The sequence below is a fragment of the Camelus ferus genome, chromosome 16 (genome assembly GCF_009834535.1).
Source record: "Camelus ferus isolate YT-003-E chromosome 16, BCGSAC_Cfer_1.0, whole genome shotgun sequence".
Lineage (NCBI taxonomy): Eukaryota > Metazoa > Chordata > Mammalia > Artiodactyla > Camelidae > Camelus > Camelus ferus.
Window position 1 is genome coordinate 44,001,352 of NC_045711.1, and position 10,783 is coordinate 44,012,134.

At 46.4% G+C, this 10,783-nt stretch overlaps 1 protein-coding gene and 1 non-coding gene across 2 annotated transcripts in view; both read right to left on the bottom strand.

The window, feature by feature from the left end:
• Positions 1 to 10,783, bottom strand: part of ASIC2 (acid sensing ion channel subunit 2) — a 924,670-nt gene that overhangs the window by 581,119 nt on the left and 332,768 nt on the right.
• TRNAT-GGU lies at positions 4,973 to 5,044 on the bottom strand. Its single transcript has one exon. It is a non-coding gene; the product is annotated as a tRNA-Thr (tRNA).

Below are 10,783 nucleotides of genomic sequence, written 5' to 3' on the forward strand. Positions count from 1 at the left end.
GAGTCTGCGAGGGCTGCAGAAACAAAGAACCCCTGAGTGGCTCAAACAAGAGGTATGTATTGTCTCCCAGGTCTGGAGGCTGGAAGTCCAAGATCAAGGTGTTGGCAGGGCCGAGCTCCCTTGGAAGTCACCAAGGAAGGATCAGCTCCTGGCATTACCTTGGCTTGTGACAGCGTAACCCCCCAGTCTTCACACAATATTCTCTCTGTGCGTGTGTCTGTGTGTCCACATTTCCCTCTTTCCAAAGACGTCAGTCATGCTGGATTCAGGCTGCCCTGCTCCCTCAAGACCTCAGCTAACTACATGTGCAAGACCCTATTTCCAGACAAGGCTACCTTCTGAGGTCCTGGAGGTCAGGACTTCAAAATATGAATCTGGGAAGTGGGTGGCGAGATGCAATTCAAACCACAACACTCATCTAGACGGGAAAAGATTTGACTCTTCAGTCATGTGTATCTAGATGTTGCTTTTGTCTCTTTCCACGAATCTAGCTAATTGTTCTCAGGAGGTTTTTGCGAATAACCTTCCATCCCTTTCTGCAGGTAGCCCTCTAAGGGTTTACTGTGAAAGGCTCCAGGCTTGATGGCCATGGTTTACCAATTACACGGCTTGGCATCCTCAGAAGCAAAGTGCAAGAAAATGCAAGGATGTCAGAAAAGCTGCCAGGCTGGTGGCTGCCACGGATGCCTGGAGTCCTGGTCTCGTCCTGAGCCCCGCCCCTCTGAAACCTCTTCTCCACGGGGCTGGACATCAGAGCCGGCTTCTCAAATGCAGCAAGAAGCATCTTTTCTGATGTGTTCAGATAGCAGGGCAGCTAGAAAGGATGGCTCCTCTTTGCAGAACCCTCTGAAATAGTGATACATTAAGCCGAAATGAATATAATCAACATATAATTGCCTGCTAAACTGGTCATTATCTTTTCTCGATTCTGATTTTGACAGGAAGCAGCAGGCCCCTGCGGTTTCAGAGGGGAAACTAAAAAGTCTTAAAATTGAGGAAATCGTATTCATGTCTTGTGTTTTTAATTGTTGAAAAGATGTCCATGATCTGACTTCAGAAGAAGAACAAATTGGTCTGAGTCAGGAACACCAGAATCTCAGAGGAACACCACTGTGGCCTCTATCAAGTTGGAAAAACACAAAACAGAGGGTCCTGGGGGGAAGCTGGCCAGTCTTTGGAAGTCCAGGGCATGAGACAAGTGGAACCTTCACCCTGAAGCAGGGAACTGCAGCACCCCAGATTGTCCCCTCAAGCCTTCGCCCCAGCATCGAAGTGAGCCTTGAGGAAAGAATGCCTGCCAGCTGCATGACAGTGGATTTGTTCTCACCTCTGCCTTTTCCAGGGGGTCATAGTCTTTGAGGGTGAGGCATGACACAGGCGAACGTGGAGGTCAGGCTTCCCCCTCTCCCTTGGGCGGAAGATGGAGCCTACCACTGTCTAGGTAGATAGAAATCAATCCTTCACTCCCGGGCTTTGTCCCAAGCGAGCTCCCCATCCACCACCACCCCCTCCCATACCAGGCACGCACACCTCGCATGAAGACGAATGGCAACCCCCCAGCCCACCTCCCACCCCTCCATCCACTGCCAGCTGCCTACCTGTAGCCACACCAGCATCTTCAGCCTTCCCACCGCATACTCCGGCAACCCCCTCCGACTCACCTCTCTTGCCCAAGCTCTAAGTTACTCTGCCAGAGCGTCCTTGATAAGGAACAGCTCAGGATTAGCTTTCTGATCAGTGGCTGACTAGCTGTGGAATGCAAAGTCCACGTCCCCAAAGTGCGGGCCGTCTCCCGGAAAGGAAGGAGGGAGGCTAACCAGCCTGACAGGACTTAAATTCGAAGAGGCAGGAGACCGGCAGTTGTGATCATCATATCCGTTTGAAGAGAGTTATCAGTCCCTTGGTTTTTACTGTGCCCTTTCTAGTCATCTGTCCCTTAGCTGACCCTCTCATGCTTCAGGACAACAGAGTTCATGGGTGATATGGTATGGCCCCATTTGTCAGGTGAGTAGACTGAGGCCTCAAGCCAGCACTCCAACAAGATCTCATCAGCTGTCGAAAGGCCACAGTGACTGATCTGATGCCCACCTCCCTCCCCTGGCTAAGTTAAGCAAGGGCCAGGCGGTTAGGACACAGTGTGGGTGTGCCCGTCCTCACCTGATGGAGTACCATTCTCCAGCAGGATGGTTGGCATGCTGGGAGCTATGAGATTTCCTCAAAATAATTGGTAGTTAGTCTCCTGAATAAGGCGAGGCCAACGCTATCTTCTCATATGACTACCTTATTAATTGAGTCCCCACCTCAGAAGGAGGAGACCCAAACCTGGGGCTGAGCTGAGAGGGAGTGGGTTTCTGAGTCTTGTGGCTGCAGCCGAGAATCCTACAGTGGCACTTCCAGGGGCTGGAGGAGTGAGCGAAGGGGAAGCCAAGCAGGAGAGTCGAGGTCTGCCATGCCTGGACAGGAAGAACAATGACCAAGTTTAAGAGAGACGAGGTGTCCCGTCTCTTAAATGTGGTCTTTATCTTCTCTTAGGAGTGAGAGAAGAAGGTTCGAAATCAGGGAGATGGAAGCAAGCCAAAAAGGGTGTAGATCTGTGGGAGCAGTGTTCGTCTGGTGTAACCAGAACAGAAGTTTCATCTCTCACACCAGCTCCGAGTGGTGCTGCCTGTAGCTCTGTCCCGAGAAGGACTCTCAGGTCACCCTGGCATTGAGCTGGGGTCAGGGGAGCTGTGATCAACTAGTGATGTCTGTCATGGGCACCATGTGGGAGAGGAGCCACACACATTGGGTGTTAACCATCCCTGGCCAGGAAGAAGGGCTTACATGTACATTTCCCATCCAATCAGTTGAACATGTATTTATGGAGCTTCTGCATGTGCTAAGCATGGAGGCCGGTCCCTGGAATACAGAAATGAACAATCCCCTCTTGTATTTGATGAGCTGCTGTTCCAGTGTGGGACACACACAAAGGGCCCAGCTCTGGCCCTGGAGTCAGCACGCCCAGCTACTGTTAGATGCTGGGATCACCTGCCAACCTGCTCCCGGGAACAGCTGTGCCCGCTCCCGTCTCCACTCTGTGTGTGAGCATCTCGCTGTCTCTGCATTTCCTTCCTGACTTCTTAAAAGCCACCTGCGGTCAGTTCCTGACTGTGGATTAGACCTGAGCAGCAGGACCTACTTAGAGCAGGCCAGAGGTCAGGATGGGAGTCACATCAGGAGGGCTGGTCCAGGGAAGGGCAGAGGTTGGGGAAACAAACCTAAATGCAGTCCAGCTGAGACCTGCACAAACGACTAAGGGGAACAAGTGCAAGTTTCTGGGTCCCCTAGACCCAGGTTTAAATCTTGGTTCTCACACTTACTGTGTGTCCTTGGTTGAGTCGCTTACCCTCTCTGGGCCTCAGTTGTCTCATATACAGCAAGGACAAAAGGTGTGCCTTCTTCATAGGATTATTGTGAAGATTGAATGGGGCAACACTGAAAACACTTGACACTGCTCCAGGTATCTATTAGGTGCCTAATCTGAGTTCTTTCTTCACCTTGCCCGGGTTCCACAGTCCGTAAACAGAGGGGGGTCAGTGCCAGGGAGCTGTAGCAGAAGCCTAGGGAGTTGGAGTCTGGAGGGAGAGGTTCCGATGGGAGTTGGGACACCTTCTAAGAGAGAAGGGGCAGACATGGCAAGCCACCACGAGGTGCTACTGGGACCTCATGCATCGGGATGGATTCCTGCAACAGCTGAGCCCTGCCTCTGCCTTATTACCTGGGAAGGTCGCCTCCCCACCATCCCTGCCACAATGGGTGGCAGCCCTCGGTGTTGTGGAACGAGAGAGGACAAGGGCGCTTAGGGACACTTCTCCTTCCTCTTGTTGCCCGAGCCCCCTCATCTCTCTCTCTGTACTATGTTCTCCTGCCCCTCCACCCCCAACACAGCCCTGGGTGGTAGGTGCCAAAAGAAGAATCCAGATAGTTTATGGGCCATTTCCTCTGCAGCCGAACAATCACAGAGGATAATTATCCATCGGATGTAGTTTACCTCATGGCATTGGGTTGCAGGTCCTGTGCCCAGGGATGGTCACAGCCCGAGCCTCCCTAATGACCTAGAGAGCAGAGTAAAGGATGCAATTATTCTGTTTATTGAGAATTCAAATAAATCTGGTCAGAGGAGAAGCCATCCGCTATTTGGCTCTTCCCAGAAGCAATTACCTGTAATTCTGCTGCTTCAGGAAAGAGAGTCCCTCATATTTGAGGCCCCAAACCATGACAGCAACCTGAGAAGGCTCAGAGGAGGCTAATAATAGCATTTTTCTCAGCGCCTCATCAACTACACTTCATTTTGATTTGGGTTCAATTTACAGCCTACGCGGCCCCTCACAGGTACCAGGAGGGGCGGAAGTGTGAGTGCTAATTGGAAAATTCTGCAAACCACCTTTATCAAAGGCGAGGCAGCCTGCTGGCCTATTAGCTCAAATGGTTTCATCTTGTCCAGCTGAGCTGTATTCTGGCTCTGGGACTTCTCGTTGGCTCTGTGTATTTGTGTGTGTTTAAATTAAAGATCCAAATGAAATAGGGCAGCTGCTGTGGCCCACTGGCACGTGGGGATCGATGGTGAGGTGGACGGCAAGGCAATTTTTACTACCAACAGGAAAAACACCGAGGTTTGTGAATAATTTACTGAAGAAATAGATTCCAGCAGAATGAAAGTCATCCTCATAACACGATTACACCCATTCACCTGTGAGGTGCTTGATTTAGTGGGAGATTATAGGTTGGCCTCAGAGCCAAGTCCTGGAAATGGCATTGAAGCCACTGCCTGCCTCATTGTCGCTGCATGAGGGGACAGGGGACCACAGCTACAGCTGCAGTGCGCTCTGCATCGTTGCTTACATAATAAAATGTTTTTCTTTTCTTTTTTTTTAATTTTTCTCTATGGAGGGAGGTAATTTTAGATATATCTTCTTGTTTATTTTTTTTTACACAGAGGTACTGGGAATTGAAACCAGGACCTCGTGCATACCAGGCATGCACTTTACCACTAAGCTATACCCTCCCCCGTGATAAAATTGATTTTAGATGGAATACCTTTGAATGGATATCCTGATGCCTTCATCCTTCCTCCCCACCGCTAGAGGCTATGTTCAAATCTGAGTACGTTCAAGTGACAACATTCCACATATGTGCATCGTTCTGTCACGTGAATCATCCACTCCCCGCCCCAAATTTCGGGGAGGGGGCAATCATCCTGAGTTCTTAGGTAGAGGAACAGGGGTTCTGAAAGTCCCTCTGAATGGCCTGTGCCTTTCCAGGTGTCTCTGGCGGTTGGAAGGGCCCTAAGTGACCTAATGGAGTTTGGTTGGGATGCTGGGGTCTCAGGCGCGCAACGTGCACTGCTGTCCCCATCTGTGCAGAGAGGATATAAAGGCAGTGGGGCCTTCATCTGACCACGGGGAGAGTTGGTCAGGACAACGTGGACACCATGAATTACAGGGACACAACACCGGAACTGAACCACACCCAGAACCGGCTGTATCTACCACAGGACTGCCTGCCACAAGAACACCTTCTTAACCATTTAAGCTAGTCTGACGATGGATTCTACTCCTTGCAGCCAAGACAGAACATCCCGAGCAAATGTGATTGGTGCCACTCATCTTCATGACGTGGACTGTGAACCCTAAGGAGCGAGCGGTTTTAGGATTAATAGTCCTTGAGTCAAGTGACCGTCCCTGGTCCAGCCAGCTGAGACAGTTTGCAAGGATGAGAAGCGAGACAAGTTAATACAGTGGCTTAGAATGAAGCTGGGTGCCCAAGTCCAGGGGCTGTTTTGGGGTTTTTTTTGGGGGGGAGGAGGGGAAAGGAATATAGATGGAGCAGACTTCCTAAATCACATGTTCCACACCCAGACAGAAGGGAACTGTCCCTCTCCTGTGGTGTTTTCCACTCCGGAGTCTAGTTCCACGTGTGACGCATTCTCAATCAATACTGATCTCATGGATGAATAGAACATTGTGTCCACCCGTGTGCTGCCCATTCCTCATGTGGATTACAGGTGCAGCCTCACTCCATCTTCTCAGCAACGTGCTAAGCAGGACTTTCCCACGTGTGAAAGGGGAAGGAACCTCAGCAGCCCTTTAAATATCAGATCCCAGCTTGTTAGAAAGAACGTGAGTAAACACACATCTCTGCGCTGGTCCTAAAGTGGCATCTCTGGGGAGAGGGTCTCTAGCCCTGTTGTGGCAGGGACACAGGTGATAACTCAGGTATGGCCTGGGGCCCAGTCTACAAGTGAGTTGCCCAGAAGCCTGAGTCCACATGTCTTCAACTTAGCAATGCTGACATTAAAAAAAAAGGCTAAAATAATGCCATTTGCAGCAACGTGGATGGACCTGGAGATCATCATTCTAAGTGAAGCAAGCCAGAAAGAGAAAGAAAAATACCATATGATATCGCTTATATGTGGAATCTTAAAAAAAAAAAAAAAGACACAAATGAACTTAGCTACAAAACAGAAACAGACTCACAGACATAGAGCACGAACCTATGGTTACCAGTGAGAAAGGGGGTGGGAAGGGATAAACTGGGAGTTCAAGATTTGCAGATATACATTACTATATATAAAGTAGATAAACAACAAGTTTCTTCTGTATGGCACAGGGAACTACATTCAATATCTTGTAGTAACCTATAAAGAAAAAAAATATGGAACGGAATATATGTATATGTATGATTGAAACATTATGCTGTACATCAGAAACTGACACATTGTAAACTGACTATACTTCAATTTAAAAAAAAAAGCTGACCCAGGGACCTAGTAAAGCAGAAGATGTGCTGGAGACCCTGTGAGCCAGCAATTCTGTCTAAGGTAGCTACCCTGGAGAATCTTGTGCTTCTGTTTAGCAGGAAGCCTGTATGAGGATATTCGCTGCCACATTGTTTGTAAGCATGAAAAAGATGCAAGGAAAATAAGTTCTGATGAAGTCACATGATGGAATAAGACGAATGGACTAGCTCATACGTCCACATGGAGGGGTCTCAACATATTAGATGCATAAAGCAAGTGGCAGAATAATGCATGCGCTATGGTAGCATTTATGTCAACATTTCAAGGCATGAAGAGTAAATTAATATATTTCAACAGATATGTGCATAGGTGTGTGTATATGGAGTAAAAGACATATTTACAAAAGCATAGACCATTAAATTTATAATCCTAATTGCTTTTGGGGATGGAGTTTTTAGAACTGAAATGGGGGGACATCTGTCTTCATCTGTAAGGTGATATTTTGTGTGTGTGTTTATCCAAAATACATCTGAAGCCAAAACAAGCAAAACTTTTCATCTGCTTAATTGTCCAGTGAAAACATTATTCTCGGGAAGCCTCAGGAAACAGGTCCCTCTGCAGAGCACAGCTCACCAGGCTCCCAAGAACTCATCTCTTTATGAACTAAAGCTTCTTTAAAAATATGTAAATTCTTTACATTATTTCATGAGTTTAGAAAGAAAGCAATCTTTTCAAAGTAATACATGCATATGTTTAAAAAAATAAAAATCAACTAAAAGGCTTATAATAAATACACTAGCTGCCTGCACATTCTTCCCCCACCTCTCAGCTACACTAACCCCATACCCATTTCAATATTTCACTTCTAGCTGCTTTTTCTGGATTTACCTCTGTATTTTAAAGCATTTGCTTATATAGATCTTTCTGGATTTTCTGAGTTAGACATGAATTCCCGCTGTGAGCAAGTATTTAACTCACACCCACCGCTCACTCCCTCTGTCCTTCTCCCATTCCCCAGTATCATTTTATTTCAATGTTGAACTGAGACAGTGTTTACTGTTCACTGCTAATTAGAAAGTTTTATTATGATTTACTTCCTTTCTCATACAGTCTTGGTTTTCTTGGCTTAATAACTGCCTTTAAAAAAATGCTTAGTTCATAGCAGCATTATTTACAATTGCCAAGATATAGAAGCAACCTAAGTGTCCATCAGTGATGAATGGATAAAGAAGATGTACAATATATGTACAGTGGAATACTACTCAGCCACAAAAAAGGAATGAAACTTTGCCATTTACAACAACATGGACAGACTTTGGAGGGTATTATGCTAAGTGAAATAAGTCAGATAAAGACAAATACTGTATGACATCACTTCTATGTGGAATCTAAAAAGTGTAGCAAACGAGTGAATATAACAAACTATCATGTATAAAATAAACTACAAGGATATATTGTACAACACAAGAAATAGAGCCAATAGTTTATAATAACTATAAATGGAGTATAAGCTTTAAAAATTCTGAATGACTCTGCTGTACACCTGCAATTTATATAATATTGTTCATCAACCATGCTTCAGTCAATCAATAAAAATTTTTTAAAAGCTTAGTGTTTGATAGAGGAACCTGATTTTATCCCAATACTTCCTCAACTTCCTTAAATTCATTTTTCAGATGATAACTTAATGCCTTTTGACTAGTAGTAGTAGTGATAGTGAAACTAGAGACCTCATTTCTGGAGCATTCTATATTCTTACTCAGATCAAAGATGCTGCCCAGTTCACATCCTGGGACTTCCGTTTGCCATTCCCTCGGGAACCCCTTTCGTCACTTCCATCTGTTTTTCCCCTTGCCCGTACTCCTTTCCCTCCTCGTCCATGGATCACCCCCTCCAGCACGTGGGTGCTTTCTAAGAAAAAAAAAAAAGCACATGAAGGATTTGAGCCCTTGTCCATCTGAAAAATGACTTCAGTTTATCTTTCTAGTTGATCAAATCTTGCTTTGGCACCGATGCTAGGTTGCAAGTCATCTTCCTTCATAAACAGGAAGGAATTAACAAACGAATGTTTTAGCTTCTAATAGTGTTAGTAAATAGCTTTGATGTTCTTTTCTTTGTGTGTTACGTTCCCCCCTCCCTGGAGATGGTAAAGTTGAGGTGAAGCGTAGAGCCTTGGGAACATTCTAAGACCTGCTTTAAAATTAATAACGCCATGATAACAATTCTAAAAAGCAGGTGCCAGGGAGAGACAAACAAAGTAACCAATGTCAGAGTGGGAGCTATCATGTTGATGCCCAGTTCTCAAAGGGGTCAGTCTGCTCTGGCTTTAGAACACATTACTTTTGATAAAAATCACAACGTATCAGGGATAGTGAACAACCTGGGATTCCTCAGATGGAGCACTTGGGAGTTAGAGGGAGGGTCAAGGGTACCCTGAGAAGTGGGGTGTAGGGGTTTCCCATACTGCAGGGGAATGACCTCCAGTGTGTCTCTTGTCTCTTTGCTCAGTATTTAAATTCTGAAAAAAAGAATGCAAATGAAGAACCACCCAGGAAAGGGGCAGGGAGGGTGTGTATTTCAAAAAAAGTTTAATTTTGCACAAAGTATCTGATTGGCCAAGCCTTGGATCATCCTGTTTACAGTCGCACCTTACTGCAGCCAATCAAGGAATAACTAAACAGCTAACTAAAGAAGTAAGGAAATAATTGTCTTCTACAAGATGTAAAGATGAAAAAGAAAGTCATCTCTTTTGGTCACAGTGCTCAGCCTAATTCACTTCTCCATGAGAAACAGGAAGTAGATCTGGATCCAACTCCCGAACTACAGGCTGAACTCTGCAGGGTGTTGGTCCCAGGGTCTACCCTGCTTAGAAATGAGTTCAATGTGGAGTTTGAGCACCTTGACGCATATAGACTCCCTCCTGGTCAGGGGCAGCGATCACTCTATGCTGATACAGTCTTGGCAACACCACCCTGGATTATACATTTGGACCCACTTGATCATGAAGGATTATCAGCATGAAGTACTTGTAAGTCACTCAACTGGCTAGAAAGGCTTTGGATTAAGATGGCAATAAGCCATCTTCCATCAGTGTTCCCTCTCTAGGAATTGTCCAGCCTGCCTCCCCTCATCAATCTGTTTGTCTAAGGATCGTCATAAGATGGGTGCATTCACAGCCAATACTTCTGACCCAGTGGCCAATTCATCTAAATGACACGTGGAGATCTGCAGACAGTGATGCTGGTGGGGTGGGGTCTCAGCTGGGCCAGCTGGGCAGGGTGTTCCCACTGGCGTGTTGAGTAACAGGGCTCATTCTGGAAGGCAGCAACTCCTTCCTTCCATTTCACTCCAACATGGCATCATGGAAAGTGTTTCAGTGTAGGGACCAGGAAGATGTGAGTTTAGTGCCTTGACTCTGAAATAGACTAGCTTTGATGACCTGGGAAACTACCTCAGTTTTCTTGTCTGTGAAATGTCAGGGTCCAATCCTGCTGTAAGGATTGAGTAATTTTGTGTTAGCAAAGCACCTAGCATATGTCTAGGATATATAGGTACTCAGGCATAGCCAGCCCCTTTCACCTCCAGGGAGGGGATGGTCAGGCACTGATTTAAGCATAAGGCACACAAGGAAACAAGATTCCAAAGCAGGAGGAGGCGTCTTGTGAAAGGAGAAGAGATTTTTTTAAAATCTGCATTTCTTAACGTCCAACCATGACAGTCCACTAGAACTTGAAATCTGGGTGACCCATTAAGGGAGCAGAGCCAGAGGGATCCCTTCAGCTTCTGTAAGAGCCAACACACGCCAGTCCACTATAATTTTGTGCAAAGGAGAAGAAGGCCCTTGTCCTGAGGGAGGAATCAGAGAGATCCCTAGGAGTAAGGGACCTATACAACCATCCAGAAATACCTCAGATCCAGAGGGGTTGGCAGTTGGGTAGTAGGGAAGCACACACAGAATTTCTTGGTGACCATGATCTGCTTGTTAGAGACACTCCAACAACCACA